Genomic DNA, 17,758 nt, shown 5'->3' on the forward strand with positions numbered 1-17,758 from the left:
CCAAGTTTTTAACCTCCTGTAGGTAGGCCGTCTCGTCGTTGCTGGAAATCAGGCCCACCACAAAAGTGTCGTCAGCAAAATTAATGATGGTTGTGGAGTTGGAAGTGGCCACACATACTGATGATACACACCACGGTCCTATCATCTGCGAACTTGACGTGATTCGTGCTGTAACAGAGTGAATTAGTGCTTAATGTGTTGGTGGTGCTGGAGATGCTGTTCCCGATCCAGACTGAGGTTTCCCAGTCAGCAAGTCCAGGATCCATTTGGAGAGGGAGGTGTTCAGACCCAGTAGGCTCAGCTTCTCAATCAGGTGCTGAGGGATGGTTGAGTTGACTGCTGAACTGAAGTCTATGAACAGCATTTGTACACAAGTGTCCTTATTGTCCAGGTGGAAGAGGGCTACATGAAGGGTTGTGGAGATGTATTGTCCAAACCATTTCACAGATGATGCCACAAACAGCATGGGGTCCAGTGAGGGTGGAAGCTGGGTCTTGATGTGCCTCATGACCAGCCTTTTAAAGCACTTCATTACGATAGGTGTGAGTGCAACAGGACAATAGTCAGAACGGGGATGATGGTTGTTGTTTTGAGGCACGTAGGAACGGTGCTACTCATGGAGATGTTCAAGATAGTCAGTGAAGACATCTGGTAGCTGTTTTGCCAATTCTTTGAGCACTCTGCCAGGAACCTTGTCTGGTCCAGAAGACATCTGTGGGTTAACTTTGCATAGAGATTTCCTCACTTAAGCTGAAATTAGACAGAGCACCTGGTCACTGGGAGGAGGGGTGGTCTTCCTTGCCTCCATGTTTTTCTGCACCTCAAACCGGACGTAGAAGTCGTTCAGCACATTTGGGAGGGAAGCGTCATGGTCACAAGTGGGTGAAATAGTCCTGTAGTTAGCGATCGCCTGGATGCCTTGCCACATGCATTTTCTGCAAAACCCACATGCTGATGGAATTTAGGGAGCACAGTCCTGAGATTCGCATGGTTGAAATCTCCAACAATAATAAGCATTGTCATTGTGAGCATTCTGCAGGTCGCTAATAGCCCCATAGATTGCCTCCCTAGCATTAATGCTGTGGAGAATTCCTGTGGTAAATAACATGGCTTGCATCCTACAGTCACAAACTCCACTAGCGATAAGCAATAGCTGGAGACAACCACAGATTTATTGCACCATTCTGTGTTGATATAAACAAACACGCCACCAATATTAGTCTTAGTGAGGTGACTTGCTCTCAAAGAAGATCCCAGCAACAACTTGTGCAGCTCTGGTAAATTCCATGCTCAGGAGGATGTGCTATATAATGGCAGTGCTAGATAACAATGATGCTCACACGAATATATTGGCAGTGACTTCTGGCGATGCTGAATGCGTTTTAAGGCTTTGATTACATGGAGTGGGCTACCTGCCAGTATCTTTATTTAAATCCAACATAGAGATAAATCTGACCCTTCCCAGACGCTTTAACAGGTTGGCTACTCTGGGAAGCGGGTAGCTGTAGATCTCATAGGCTTGATTGAGTTGCGGAGGTTTTTACACAATTCGAGGTTAATGTTCGATGATGGGGCTGGACCAGGGGCTGGCAGACTGCTTGATTATTCCTGCCTGTAGCATTTTTTTTTACTTTATTCTCAGTAGCATGACGACGGGCTTCCTGGAGACCTGTATGGACATTGTCACACTACCACACCCAGTAGAGTCTTTATTTCGTGTTGCACTAGGTAGGCCCAGCCCAGTGCTGTTGAGAGGACCACCAGCTTCACCCCTTCTGTACCAAGATAAACCCCAGGGGATTTGTGATGAAGGTGCAGAACGCTGACACAGCAGGGTTTGTTTCAATAATTTCAATAATAATTTTTTAACAGGTTGATGTAGTAAATTTAAACGTTTGTTCTCTTACCCAGCTGCTGCAGGCATAGATTTTCTCAACGACCATCTATAGGCCTTGCTAGCGGCGAGGAACCAGAAATAGCACCTGATCTTCTGGCTGAAACTTTCTTGTCTGTGATGGGTGGTATATACTTTCCGCTACTCACTGCAACGGAGAACACAGATTAGACTAGTTCCCAACAGGTTTGTGATTATTACCACTTGTCTCTCTCGGCCTCGCCCTTCATTTACAAACCCCCACTCGGCCACACCCCTGCTGCCACAGTAACATTTAATTCAATTCATTTTATATTTGTATTTGTATTTTATCTCAAAGCTGCTGTACACAGATAATGTGGTAAGAAAGAATGAATGAGTGTTATAAGTTTGTCCCTAATGAGCAAGTCAACTGTGATGGCACAAGGAAGAAACCCTAAGAATAACCATACTCAAAAGGGAACTCATCATTTTCATCTATATGGCACAGAAAAACCATTAGTTACAGCTAAAGGATGTTGAAGTGTGCAGTGATGTGATCTAATGCAGACTGTTGACATTAAATACAGTCCAAATCCATTCTCAAAGTTCCTGTTACTCTGCAATTTCATGGTTTTCTAGGCCATTGATGTGAAACCATGCCCAGCTGCACAGAGTGGCCTCACATCGAAGAAAATGCCATCCAGAGGCAGGCTAGGATGCAGGCAGATTTGAGAAGAGGAAAAGGGCAGGAACACTAGTTACTGGTACCACAGGAGCATATTTAACTCAACTGAGAGAAAGAGGGAGATTTGAGAAAGATAAGATATGTATTATTAAGTATGCTTATTGTTGTATTAGAGTTAAGAACACTGTGAAGGTACCAGAAGGTAACACAAACATAAGGGATCTCTTAAATAAGAGACAGCCCACCACACCACCTTCAACAAACCTAAATAAATGTGTGAGTGAGTGGACGACACAAATACATATATATATATATATATATATATATATATATATATATATATATAGTTACACACATATAAACACTATATCCATGATCCCTCCAGATCTGCTCCTTTACCCCAAAAAAACAGTAAAAAAAATGATAAGATAAAAGTCTAAATATAAATAAAACGGGGGTGATGGTCATTTTCTAGATCTAGTGAGGACTCTTGCTGCTGCATTCTGGACTAAGTGAATCTTATTTATGCACTTACTCGAAAACCCAGACAGTAAAGCATTACAGTAGTCTAATCTAGAGGTCTTTGACTGCTGTACACACTGAGACAGAAAGACTATTCAGAGATGCTACATAATCAGAAAGTTTACTTCTAGTTGCATGTAGTCCAAGTACTTCTGTCTTATCTGAGTTAAGCAGAAAGAAGTTATCAAGCATCCACTGCCTAATGTTCTTTACACACTCAAACAATTTAAGCTGATCTCTCTCATGTGGCTTTGCTGAAATATACAACTTTGTTTCATTCAGCATAGCAATGGAAGCGAATACCATGTTTATGTATGATTTCATTAAGAGGCAGCATATATAAAGAGAAAAGCAATGGGCCTTGCAGAAGACCATTAAGTGTGAAGAACTCACCATTTACATCAACAAACTGATAGCGATCAGACAAATAAGACCTAAAGCCAGGAGAGACCCACAGTTTCGCGGTTCAGGACGCCTTTCCTCTTTGACGTCTGCCGGCACCCACGTTCTCTGCCAGCCTCCTGATGACCGGGTCCTTTCCCAAGTAAGGAGATGCATTGCAGACATATTTGGTCTCCAAATCCGTGGCAATCCAGAACTTGATCCCAAATTTGTCTGGCTTGGTTGCGATATACTGTGTGAATGGACAACGAACCTTGGAAGGGAACAGCTGTTCATCTATGGTCATGTGTTCTCCTGGAGTGAAACTCGCAGCACAGTTCTTGTTGAAGCGAGTCCAGATGTCGGAGATCGCAGCAAATTTGTCTGTTTTCACCAGTACTTGTGACAGGTACTTGTGACAGGTGGGTGGCTGCGGTTGGGGCCTTTCCATGTCTGTAAATACCCATACATGGCCCATACAGTACAGAGCAGGGCTTTTTTACAGTCCGAGTATTTGCACTCTGGTGGCAAGAGAGTCTTGCTGGCGTATGCAACCACCCTTTTGTCCTGGTCATGCCGCTGGTAAAGTCCAGCACTCAGGCAGTGGCTGGAGAATCCAGCCTTTCAGGTAGGACTCCCTTTGTGGGTCTGGGTAAGCCAGGCATGGGGCGGTGAACAGTTGTTTCTTCAGTTTGTTCATGGCATTTTGCTGGGCGTCTGTCCAGGCAAAGGGGGAATCTTTCTTTAGGAGTGCTGTGAGAGGGCGTGCAATGTCCGAGTAGTCCTCAATGAACTGTTGAGAATAGTTGCATACACCTAGGAAACATCGGAGTTCTGAGACGTTGGTAGGTGGCTTGATGTTTTGAATTGCTTGGATGCGGTTGGTTTGTGGCTCGATGCCCTGTGGTCCAATGAGCAGACCCAACATAGTTGACTTTGTCGGGATGCACTGGTATAGTCCAAAATCCTGAGGCCACATCAAGCGTGGAGAAGATTGTGGCTCCCTAAATTCTTATTTCTTGTTCTTGCTGGGTCATGGGCCAATGTGACAATGGCACCTGCTGGTTCAGTTTCCTGTAGTCGATGGTCGGTCGCCACTTGCCGTTTGGTTTTAGGACAGGCCATATGGGGGCCGAGTAGGTGCTGTTGCACAGACGGATGACACCCTTTTTGAGCATTGAGCTGATGATCTCCTGCACAGGTTCATATGATTAAAGGGGGATCTTGTATTGTTTGACAAAGGTGGGTGGAGCTCGTGGGTGCGTGGGGATACGCATCACGTGTAGGTTGGTTAGGCCACAGTCTAAAGAGTCCTTTGCAAATGATGCCTTATAATTATACAGGACTTGACGTAGTCTGTGCCGGTCTCCCTCATCTTGGATGGCATCGGCATCCTTCAGAATTTGTTGCACCTGCAACTCAAATCCCGGGTACGGCTCTTCTGTTGTTAATCCACTTGTCTCATGTGCTATGAGCTGTGCAGTAGCATTGTCCGTCTCACAAGTGGGGCTGTTGGAGACCGTGTACACAGAGAGGTGGTGATCCTTGGTTAGCTCTGTTCTGCACACTTGATCTTGGACGACCGGCATGACCTGATCATTTTAAAAGGTGCTGTCAGCACGGCTTGATCTGTGCTTTCTTCTGGGATCATTTCGTCTGGGATGGGACCAATTATTGGTAAGGTGAGTTCAAAGTCGTGGAAGCCATAGCTCACTAGCCAGCCTAGGCGGTATACTTTAGGCACCCGGATGTCCATTGCTGTGCAATTATTGAATAAGATGTGAACTGCTCGGGATGTCGCTTCAACCAGAGGTGTAGCTTCCAAGGTAATGCCCAGTTCCTCACTCTCGGGTGAAGGTTGGTAGAAGCCTAGCGAGTGGCTTAAGGCTTGACCGCACTTCAAGTCGAGTCGAACCGCAACGCCCTTGGTGTAAGCAGGTATTACAGTCTCTTGTTCCCTGATTAGGGTGCAGACCTCTGGGATGGTTTGCCCTGATATGAGGTTTTCAGGGTTGATCTGAGTCATGGGGGGCTGTAGTGTTACTGGGGCCCACACCACTCCATTGATCGTATCCACATGGACCCTGAGATGGATTAAAATATCTGCTCTAATGTAGACATTGTGTGGTGGGTCTGGCAGGATCAGGAAGTAGTGAGTCATGCACCTGCCATTCCACTTTACGTTCAGGGCGCAAATGCCATGGGCAGGGAAACAAAAGAAATTGTGTGCGCCTATTGGCCCAAGGGATGCTTGCTGTGTGCATTTTGAGGGTGTTGAACAGTCTGAGGCTGATTGCTGAGTTGTTGCCCATAGTGCTATTATAACATCTGTCGTTGCAGCATCAGCAAGCTGTAGGCCTCCCATGGCCCGGGGATAGTATGAGTCAGAGCCCTTAGTTAGCTGGAAAGCACAGAGAAATACCTTGAACTTTGTTCTCGGGTCAAGTTGTCTTCCCGGCTGGTGGTATGATTGCTCATGACCTCTGTGACCTGGCAGTCTGTCTTGGGTGCTCTCGGTGGTCGAGGAGGTAGAGGTTCTCGTACTTGAGCCCAGAGCTTCAGCTGTTTAAAATCTGTTCAAGCTTGACTTCATTTTGGCTGTAAGATTGCACATTCAATGCACGCTTTTGCGTTTTAAGGGTTTGATTCTGTCGCTTAGCTTCCACCTGCAGTCTGTAAAGAGTTGGGTCGACATTAAAGTCAGATCTTCACCAGTGTCCACAAGAGCTTCTAGTCTCAGCTCATTCTGTACTGTGATGGCTAGGTACAGCTTTTTGGCCATTCCTCTTTCAAGCAGGTTCCCTAGGAGCCTTGGCCCTGGGGCAGGTGTAGTGACTGACAGGCAATCAGAACTGGATTCATGTGGCTCATCGGGGAGGCAGACCATTAAAACAGCACTCTCGGGGATTTTGGGGTTCTGGCTGGAGGTTTGGTGTTGAAAGTTGGCAGGCTCTGGTGGTTCGGTTTGCGAAGACATATTGTGAGTGTTCAGGTCAGGTTTCCGGCTTAGTCATAATTGATCTGATTTGTCCTTCTTGTCCTTTTTGTGGCGTTTGTCTCTGCCGTTTCCGACGTGTTTTCTGGGTCCTGTGCTATTGGTAGTCCATGTCTCGGGCTAATCTGGCGCATGTGGCGGGGGTTTTTGCTGTCTCCAGTCGAAACCTGATGCTTGTGTTGGCGAGTGCCAGTTTCCTTTGGGCCATTTAGATCCTTCCCAGGTGGCTCCGTCCTTTGGGTTGAGTGGTGGTCGTGGTCTGTCCCAGGATCTCCCAGGGCATCCAGCTTGGTATTTGGGACGGGCGCCACCGTGACCCTGTGGTTCTCTATTGATTGGAAAGTGTTGTGACACTTGTTGGACAGGTTTGTCACAATAGCGTTGCTGGGTGCCCTCTAGTGCCATTTCTGAGCACTACTCGGAGACAGAATAGATTGCTGCCCCTTTTACAGTTTTTTCGGGTACAGTTCTTTGCTTGGTATAGGCTTTTCGGGCTAAGTCTTGCAGCTGCTGGATGGACATTTCCCGTGGGCAGACCAGGACCCCCCAGGTGGTGACTTACAGCAGGGTGCAGGTTTCTGAGGAACAAAGTTTTGAAGTTGAAGTCCTCCTTCATTCCTGGCTCATTTCGGGCTCCAAAGTAGGCCTGTCAGAGCCTGTTGTAATAGGCTTGTGTGGTTTCATGCCTGCTCTGTTTTAGGTCCAGAGCAGTAAACAGTCCTTGTTTTGACTCTGGGTCAGAGAACTCCTTAATCAGGGCCTTTTGAAGCTGCTGATAATCCGCTTTGATCTTGTCTGGCTGCCGATCCAGGAAGCTCCGTACCTCGCGGCTGGAAGTGATCCTGAGGAGATAGAGTTGATCTTGTGTAGTAACATTGGCTACAGTCTGTAAATGAAAGTCTGTCTTGTAGTTAGGCATTTATGTCATAGCCTCCTGCAGGTTCTGGTGTGAAAGTAGGGATGTTTTTAGCCAGTTTGTCTAATTCCTTAGGGGCCACAGTGTGACCGGAAAGCAGGGTTTCTTGAAAAGTCTCCCACCCAGGGGGGGGCTTGAGTCGGGGTCTCTCGCCCCTCTTTTGAAATGTTGATTCTTGTTTTGGGGGTATTAGTCCACTGGTTGAGAAAAAATCTACGTTTTTCCTTTTCAGAGTCACTTTGTAATCTATATGCGTGTTTTAGCTCCCTGTGAGTTGTGTCAAGTTCGTCTTTTAAGTGAGTTCTTTCTTGATACAGGGCATTGATTTCCTCCCGGGCACTTTGCAGATGCCCTTCGTATGCCTTAGCTTTGGCAACTCTATCCTTAAGTTCAGTCTCTGCTCTTATCAAAAGGGCCTTGGCTTGTTGTTCCTCCTTTTCCTGCTGATCTCTGCGTGTTGTGTCCGCGCGGAGATCAGTCAGGGCCTGTTGTAGTCCTTTTACTTCCTCCTGCAGCTCTGTGTCCTTTTCATCTGCCGTTCCTCGTTGGCTCCGAGTCCCTGCAATGACCTCCTCAGCTTGGATTTGGAATGAAAACGATTCCTGTTGCAGGCGAGAGATTTTTGATTCATCCATTTTCGCCTGGGCGATGAGGTTGTAGGTCAGTAGTCAGTAGTCCGAGGATCTTGGCCAGCTCCTTGTGGCTATATTCTTTGTAGGGTTGTTTGACATCACCACACTCAGGTTGTCATTAAGCTGTTCCCGGCTCAGATGTTGCAGGTCAACAGCAGTTTCGGGTAGAAGGGTACCCGTCATGGCGTTCAACCAGGTTTTTAGCTGATCCCAGTGTGCCTCAGGGCTGGATGGTCTGGACATGCTGGCTCACTGATGAAGAGAGACACAGACAAGGGCCAATGCAAGTTCTTATAATCTTGGTGGCCTACGCTAATAGGCGAGAACGTACTGTACATTTAATTTGAGCTGACTGGTTTAAGCAGTTAGTGGAGGCTAGATCAGGCTAGCGGCGTAATTACCTAATGGATCATCTAAGATTTGGCTACTTTAAATTGCTAAGTTTCCTGGGATGATTTCCCAGTTAGGCCTTTACCTCACGCCACAACCAAATAGAATGAAAATAGACAGATCAAACTGACAATACCAAAGTGATAGAGCAGGACGAGGCCTGAAAGGGGAAGGGCTGTAAGGTTGAACCTAAATAGCCGAACACTTAATTTTAAATTTTAGCTTCACCCTCTGTTTAAAATTTCATTTAAAACAAGTGAGAGGAAGTGGGAAGTAAATAAATGAGCAGGGAGAAATAAAATAATGATAATAATAATGATAAAAACAAATAAAAAGTTGATAACAAAATGTCAAAATAAAAATTCTGTAAAAAGGTTACTAATAATTGTAATAAAACAAGAAATAACCAAACAGAAATAACCCAAAAATTAATAATAATAATAATAATAATTAAAAAAATAATAAAAGGGAGAAAAGAAGAAATAAAAAATAACAAAACAATATTAATTGAAGATAGTAAAAATAAAATGAAATAAAATTAAAGACAAACAAAACCAGGAGGCAGAGAGAGAGAGAGAGAGAGAGAGAGAGAGAGAGAGAGTTAGTACACACACACTGAAGTTAGAAGTGGGGGCGCTTGCAAAGGTACTAATTACTTAGATAACCTGTCCCCTGTTGTTTATCTGGAATTGTGGGGCCCTAAATAACTTCACTAGTGGGGGTGAACGTTTGGGGTAAGATTATTCTTGACCCTACGTGTCATGCGACCTTATTTTGACCGGTGTCAAATTAAGGAAGCAGGCTTTATTGTTGCCTCTATAAGTTAATACTGAGAGGACATAACTAATAATAAAGGTAAAATAGAATAAGTATATAGTCAACAGGGTTCCTTCGCTGTTGATATGTAAGATTAGGTCTTAAAAGTTAGCTGATAAGAGTTACACTACTTAAATCACAGTTTAACAACAGAGGGAAGGTTTCTCCTTTCCGCAATTTCTACAGTTTGTGCCACTCAACGGCACACAGTGGTTGGGTCAGGTTTGCTTCGCTGCCCCCCTAAATAAATAAACAAACTAAAGAACAGGGTTTCTTTGCTATCCTAACAATCACTTGATCAAGGTTTTCAACTCCGTTTACATACCAATCAACAACTGGTCAGTAGTATCTTTATGATTGGGTCACGCATCAGTTAGCTACTCTGATGGTTAAACCTAAACGGAGTACTTTCGTCTAGTTGAATGAAATTGGAACACGCAATGACTTCAATAGCGATACAATTACAAGGCCTTAAAAGATGATAAGAGGAACACGCTCAAATCAATCTTTAATCGAACTATGGGGAGATTTCTTCATCCCCACAGCTGATTTTGATAATATTAAAATGTGCAGTAAAGAGATTTCTTCGTCTGTACGAGGGATTTTTATATTATGACTGCAGTTTAAATTCTTCTCTTTTCTTTTCTTTTTTTTCCCTTGATTAGTCGTGACTTACAAATAGAAACAAAATAAAATAAAATAAAAGAGTGATCACCGAAGCATAGTCTACGTTGTGACCTATCTCACCCCAAGCGTACAGTAAATTAACACAAGTAAATTGACGCTGAGTTAGCGCACAAAGCAAAGTTTGAACAACATGCCGCATTCTCCACCATTATATGTAGCGAATTTAGCTCGCAAAAAAAGGTAAATATTTATAGTAATTATAAATATTTAAGTTAAGTTGAATTGACGGTAATGGAATTAACATTACATTTACTTGTCTGTTCGTCCGGCAAGCAGACAGTATAATTTTATATTAATTCTATAAAAGAGGTATCTCCCTGGCCAAGAAAGACGTAACCCACTTTTATTGTTTATACCGTAAATCAAATTATATTAAATTAATTAGAGCATGTAGTTCAGACCAGGTGTTGCAGGAACTTTGCATTTGTGAAACGTACTCAGAGACAGTCACTTGTGAAAAATATGGCGTTTAATAAATGAGACAAACACACAAACAAACAAAAGAAATGAAGAAAACAAAAATGAAAATAAAATAAACAAAAGTTAAAATTAGGAAAGGAGGAAGAGAAAGGAAAAGAAGCAAGGAGAGAAAAGAAGGAAAGAAAATATGGCAATGCTTAAGCTTTAAAATTAAGCACACCCTAAGTGGGAAATCGTCTCAGTAATTTAAATTCACCTTAAGATTCAATAAAACTTAAAATATGCATCTAAATTTGTTGGTAAAGGAAACGGTTACTTGCATTGGCTTGTTGCACAAGAGTCCGGATGCAACAAATAAATCTTTTGAAGAGCCCGTTAGGGTGGGGTCAGATGTTCTTCCGGGTTCTCCTGAAGATCAGAGCAGTGGTTGTTCTTGGAAGTGAAGCTTGCCGGGAGATCTTGAAGGAAGAGGGAGTTATTTCCAAGCTGTTTCGTATGTCTTACCAACGATTGGTGGTGTTTGTGACATTTTAAAGGTCTCGAACTTCACCCATCTTTGGGGGAACGGCCAATACTATGGGTTGAAATTTTGGAGGGAAAAACTTCCCTTTGTTTCATGTGTCTGTGGGCATGGTTTGGACTATAAAACTTTTTATCCAAGTTTTATCCAAAGTGTATTAAGATGGTATGGTACCTTTCGTGATCAAATAAAATGTACCATTGTTTGAAAAATAAGTAACAGATAATTTTGTGGTCATTTGGATACTAAACATGAAGAGGAATGAAGGCATAACGGCAGCGGTACATTACATACATAGATCAGTAGTCAAAGTGTAATTGGTGTTACTACGGCATTATGTTCTGATAAAAAAAAAATGAAAACACAAAACAAAATGCACTTTCATTAGGAAAGTGAAGAGCAGATCATTTTGTATACATTCTGACATCAGGCCTTAAAAGGACATACAGCATTAGAACAAGTACACATTAACATGCTGGGACCAGTAATTAACGTATAACTGATGTTAGTACAGTGTTATGTTCTGATACATAAATAAAATGCACCCTTGTCAGGAAAGTAAAGAACAGATAATTTTAAGTCAATCAAGCCTTAATAGAAGGGACACATTAATAGAGTTACATTAATAGAATCTTTAGCGTACAACTATGTAAGAAAAAATGAAGAGGACAACGAAGATCGTAATGAAGAAGTTTATAACAGCGTAGCAGTGACAAAATACACGAAGCACTTTCGGTTCATCGGAGTCAGAAAGAACACAGAGCAAACTCTGCCCAGATATTTTATATTGTTCTTCCCTTTGAAGTATAGACCGGAGTTATCCTTTAAATGTAAATTAGATATAGGACATGCGTGAGGAAACAAAAGGCTGGGGAAGACCCTTCTCGGGGGCGGAGGTCAGCAGGTGGTAATCACTGGTATTCGCACCTTTGCTGGTGCCGGCCCCCGCAGTAGGTCAGGAAGGGGTATTGTGTGAATGATAATCATGGTCTCAGATACCTTTTGGTTAGAAATGGTCCTTGAAGGCTTGCTGTCTCCCAGACAGATTCAATCAAGACTATGATTAGTTTTGATACAACTGAAATTCTATATAACTACTTTTGTGAAATGTAAGCCGTTTTGCGGATGAGCTTATTTTGATATAGTGTAGGGTGGAATCTGGGTTGAGGCAGTCTGTAATTCTTACAGTTGATGCTTTTGGCCCTGAAGCATCACATCCACTCCCTTTACACAGATTACACCTCCTGTCTTAGGCAGGTGCCCAGTGGCGGTGAAGCCCTGCCTTAGGTTGTCCTCCTTCGGCCCTCAGAGAATCTTAGCATCATTGGAACATTCACCTCATGCACACCGGTTGGTTATCGCTTCATCCCATCCGGCATGCTTACCACGCAGGTTTCTAAAATCTTATCCATCAATCGGTCATCACCTTAGGCACACCTATTTCATATAAAATATTTGGCTATATGTAAAATTTTATCTGGAATAGAGGCCTTCAGGAACCATCATAACCAATAGAGGCAGCCTACATTGAATATTGAATCATACGCAATCTGACATCTTAACATTAAACAAATAAAATAGAACATAATGCACTGAAATGCACAAAAATAGGAAAATTACATACACAAACATTAAAGTCTTTCATAAACGATGGGAATGTCCTATAGTGATTATAGAACTGTCTGAAATCTGACATCTTAACATGGAACACATACAACATAATATTTGTCCAATTATGAGGAATATAACATACATACATACATACATACATACATACATACATACATACAGTGATCTTAAAAGTTACATCCCATATTAAACTGGAATAGGAAAAATACAATTCTGGGATATTTTTTTATCAATCTAATTGCTTTTCTGGTTTGAATAATGTCTGTTGATATGGTCTCATCTTCACCGAACCAGCAGAAAGTGCTGGTTGTAGCTCTGTATATTCTTGCATCATTCTCGTCACTGGAAAGGACAATGCTACCATCCGTTCAGCCATCTTTGTTTGGTGATTCTGAAAAACTCAGGGAAACAGAAAGAATTGCCCCCCTCCCCTTTTCACACACAAAAGTTCTCAGTGTATCTGGAGTTTCCTCTGAAAACACTGGGCACATTAACAATAAATAAACATTGAATGCGATGAAAGCCCATTATCAAAGCATCACTTAAGTTGAAGGTGTAGCACCTCTAAATGCTGTGGGGAAAAGCATTACATGTTAAAATGTAGCAGTTAACTCTACTCTTTACTGTGGTATTGATGGTGTTACTTATGGTAGAAATAACCCATACAATTCCACCTTGAGAGATTGGTTCAACATAGTTAACACACACGTTGAATAATCTAATGACTAAACAGTTGTTCTATTAGCTCAGCGGTTTCTATCGACATACAAGCTTAGACCTTTCCTCTTATCTTAGCTTGTCAGCAGTCACTTTAAAACATGGCTAATAGGACAGAACTTAGCTAGATCATTATCAAATTGTAGTTTAAATCTCCAACATAAGATTACTGATTATGGTTAACATTTACAGCTCTGAAAGGCCTAAATGCTACAATTTAACACCAAATCCAGTCTTATGCAACAATTTTTAACTACTTTGGTGTAAATGTATTACAGTGCATTAACAACTACAGCATAACAATTAATCTAAATGAATACACAACAGTAGAAACTTTAGCTACATTAGCCTTAATGCACTTGAGCACATTAACAACTGTTCAACACCAGCTAAATTCACATTAGTCTACATCTATGTTTGTTACGTGTAACTTATAGCATATGTTTCCATAAGAACAACTGCAAGGACTGTAATTTTAACAATATAAGCTTAATTTCAAAGTTGCTTTAAACTAAATATTAATTGGACATCACAGAAATCTTTGTCGGGGCCGTAATGCATAAAATGCAGTAAGTCGTTAACCAAGGCAACATTAGCAAAAGAGTTTTTACTCTTAGGGACAGCTAACCATTTTACTATAGACCCCATAGCCTTATTAAATACTGCTGTGAGTTCACATAAAGTTTCTTTTAGATGCACAGTTACCTGATCTGGGTTATCAGAATGCATATTTCTGCGTCGAAGGAAATAGGGTGGTGGACGTCCCTTTCCTAAAGACCAGCATTTGTGGACTACGTGGCCAATCTTGTGGCAAAAGGAACAAAATTTACTTTGCGTATGATGCAACTTCAATTGCTCACATTCTTCCGTGGTCTTAAAATCTGGCTTCTCAACACCTAGTGCCGATACAGGATGAGACGTCTTTGAACTAGGATTACTACTGTAAAACTGTATCATCTTAGTAATAATGTCATTGTATTCAGATAAATGTGTCACATGCATTGCTATAGCAGAGTGGGAAAGGGGATCACATTTCTTAATCAAGGCAGATTTGAAGCTAACATCATTCTGAGTAATATCAGGATTGCCACTGAAAGTTTTAAAGGCATCAAATAATCGCTCAGAAAATGCCACTGGTGCTCCCTTTCGCATGTCAATGTCAGCTATTTTATCCCAGTTAACTGACATCAGCCCTAACACTTCAAGCAGTGCCTGTTTCCTCTCAAACTTATTTGCATTTCTGTCCTTTACTTTCTGAGTTAAGGCTCCAGACAAGGTGTCAGGCAAACAAAGGGTTAACAAAATGCATGTGTCACCATCCGTACATTTGTAAATGTCGGCATATCGTTCCAGATTTTTCAGAAAATCTATGGGATCCTGTTTTACAGGATCAAATTTCCCAATATTCTTAATCACAGTTTCTAGTTCATTGGGGCTAAACCCTCTGACCATAGTAGAGACCATTGGCTCCTCCCCTCTTTCATTAGCTCTCACAGTCGTAGTGACGTGAATTGGTGCTACTGGAAATCTAACTTTATAGTCAGAGTCTTTACTATTGAGTAACTGAGACGCTCTTTCCAAACCCTCATCACTGTCTTTCTGCAAATTTAATATTCCTGGAACTCGGTTATACAGTGAAACATCTACCAACCTTTGTGATTTTCCTCCATTCTGCCATTCTTTATCAGAAACTGACAGGCAGCATTAGATTCCTCCAAATCATTAAACAAGGATTCAACAGATGATTTGAGCATACTGTTGTTAGTTTTCAGAAATGCGATCTCTTTCTGCATTCTGTCCTTTTCTTCTTTCCATAATATTTCACTGACTTGGTAGTTTTTTGTATAAATGTCTCCAATACTGACTCTAGAATGAAGCTGCTTATTTTCAGACTCAAGCTCATCTAGCTTCCTCCTGGTTACCTTATACGAGGCAAAAACTCCCTGAAGGGCATTTGCAATTTTTCCTTGTTTGTTCCGAGGCATCTTTGGATAACTTTCAAACTTAGAAACTGCCCACTCATACGGCTTATCACCAACCTTCTCTATTCCATCAAACATCCCTTGTGAACCGTGTTTAGCGATGTACCTAATAATCAGCTCTTCCATTTCCAAAATACTCCAAAGTTACAACTACACGTTATGTAGATACATTAAGATAACCGTTTGTCTATTTATTCACCATAACAACAGTTGTAGTACACAATGAATAAACTTCAGCAATATAACAAACAGTTATAAATGCAACACTGTCACAATACAAGACAAAACCACACTATATGTTAAAACAGTGTCACAGTCCGTCGGACAAAACTGTTATTACCACGTTTTTATCTAGTTGCCTAAAAACAACATGAGTTCATGTACCAATTGAACCTCTACAATAATACAACAAACTGTTCAAAATATTCCGTTGTCACAAGACCGCGTTATATCCTAAACCAGTGCACTTAGCCACAGTACTTCGGGCTTAAAACATGAGTTTAAAACAGTGTCACAGTGCGTCGGACAAACCACAGTACTTCGGGTTACTGTTTAAACTTTACAGAGCCGCTGTGCGTCGCGCTCTTTACACTATTACCAGTTTCACTTAAGTTAGAAACTGTAATAGAACTCTCTCAGAAAGTTTCAATTACTTTAGAAACTTATAAACTTAAGCACTTTGCTTCAGTTACTTTAGAAACAATACAATTCCAATACAACTCTGCCGCCACACTACGTCGGGCTGATTCAGTTCCGTTAGAATCTTACACAGAAATGTACCGAATACACTTAAGAACTCCTCCTGCTTATACTGAATAAACTAAATACTTTTCTGCCCTTAAAATCTTTCTTTTCTAGGTTTTTTTAAACGAGGGGGTTCCCTGAAATAAAATAAAAGCATAGAAGAAAGAAACTGTTTTCTTACCTTTCCCCACTTTTTTTTTTTTTTTTCTTGAAATCCCTCGCTGGGTGGCTCGCCAATGTAAGAAAAAATGAAGAGGACAACGAAGATCGTAATGAAGAAGTTTATAACAGCGTAGCAGTGACAAAATACACGAAGCACTTTCGGTTCATCGGAGTCAGAAAGAACCCAGAGCAAACTCTGCCCAGATATTTTATATTGTTCTTCCCTTTGAAGTATAGACCGGAGTTATCCTTTAAATGTAAATTAGATATAGGACATGCGTGAGGAAACAAAAGGCTGGGGAAGACCCTTCTCGGGGGCGGAGGTCAGCAGGTGGTAATCACTGGTATTCGCACCTTTGCTGGTGCCGGCCCCGCAGCAGGTCAGGAAGGGGTATTGTGTGAATGATAATCATGGTCTCAGATACCTTTTGGCTAGAAATGGTCCTTGAAGGCTTGCTGTCTCCCAGACAGATTCAATCAAGACTATGATTAGTTTTGATACAACTTTTTGATACAACTGAAATTCTACATAACTACTTTTGTGAAATGTAAGCCGTTTTGCAGATGAGCTTATTTTGATATAGTGTAGGGTGGAATCTGGGTTGAGGCAGTCTGTAATTCTTACAACTATAAACAATAAAGGAGATACATACAAGTATAGGTTAATGTCGTGGGATGTGGAGCATCTTATTTATTTTGTTTTATTAGTAAAAGGAATGTTCCTGTGTGTGTGTGTGTGTGTGTGTGTGTGTGTGTGTGTGTGTGTGGCCATTCCAATTTCAACAATACACACACACACACACACACACACACACACACACACACACACACACACACTTTTCAAGCATTTCTCTTATAAAAACAAACAGGCAATAAAACCAATAAAATCGTATAACACTATAAAGGGAGATATACAGTATTGTAACTTACAGATGTAAAATCGCATCTCCATGCAGATCTCCATGTCTCTGTTGTTACTCCGCCCCCAAAAATATTTTCCACATTGCTGCTTTTTGTGCAAATATAAGATAAAACAACTTATTTTATTGTCCATTTTTTTCATTGTTTTCTTTTTTTTGTAGTCCAGTTAGCACGAGCTATAAACAGCTGTCTATGTTGACCTGAGAGCTGCATCACTTCCTGGTTCATCACTACGCACGTGCTGCTTCAACCACAAAGAGTTTATAAAGAGTAATAAAACTAAGCTTCACACACGTGGGGAATAAAATCCTCCCATATATCGTTAGAATCCAGAAAATCATTAGAATTCCATTGAAAAACAGTGATCTAAAATCGCTGCTTGGGACTTAGAGCTTTAGAATGATGTATAGTTAGTCATGGTTACTAAATATCCAATAAAACAACTTTTTTTACTGTATTTTTTTTTTGTTTTCTTTTTTTATTTGTAAACTCAAGACTAAGAATAAAATCCTCCCATATATCATTAGAATCCTGCACTTATTGGCTACATTTCCATCAATCATTTTGTTTCCGTAATGCTACTGGCTGGAAATAAAAAGGTTCGAAATGATAGGTGGTGTAGAAAAGACGTTATATAAAGGAGACTCAAGCCCGAGATTCCGCCTCTTTTGCTGTTTTTTTTCTTTTTTTTGTCTGTGGTCTCATTTGTTTTGTAACACTATATTCTACCAGCCAGAGTTTTTTTATTTTTTTACCAGCAAGATTTGTTTTTTAAGCAAAAGAT

General features: G+C 41.4%; 1 protein-coding gene across 9 annotated transcripts in view; it reads left to right on the forward strand.

Annotated features, from left to right (window-relative positions):
- Positions 1-17,758, forward strand: part of reln (reelin) — a 515,746-nt gene that overhangs the window by 221,367 nt on the left and 276,621 nt on the right. The window contains exon 1 of one of the 9 annotated variants that reach the window (XM_046864392.1): positions 1,953-2,080. The exons of the other annotated variants lie outside the window; for them this stretch is intronic. The gene's annotated coding sequence lies outside the window, so the exon portion shown is untranslated. Of the gene's footprint in view, positions 1-1,952; positions 2,081-17,758 lie in introns of those variants that run through there. 9 annotated transcript variants of the gene reach the window in all.

Source organism: Silurus meridionalis, chromosome 13, assembly GCF_014805685.1.
Source record: "Silurus meridionalis isolate SWU-2019-XX chromosome 13, ASM1480568v1, whole genome shotgun sequence".
Taxonomy (NCBI): domain Eukaryota; kingdom Metazoa; phylum Chordata; class Actinopteri; order Siluriformes; family Siluridae; genus Silurus; species Silurus meridionalis.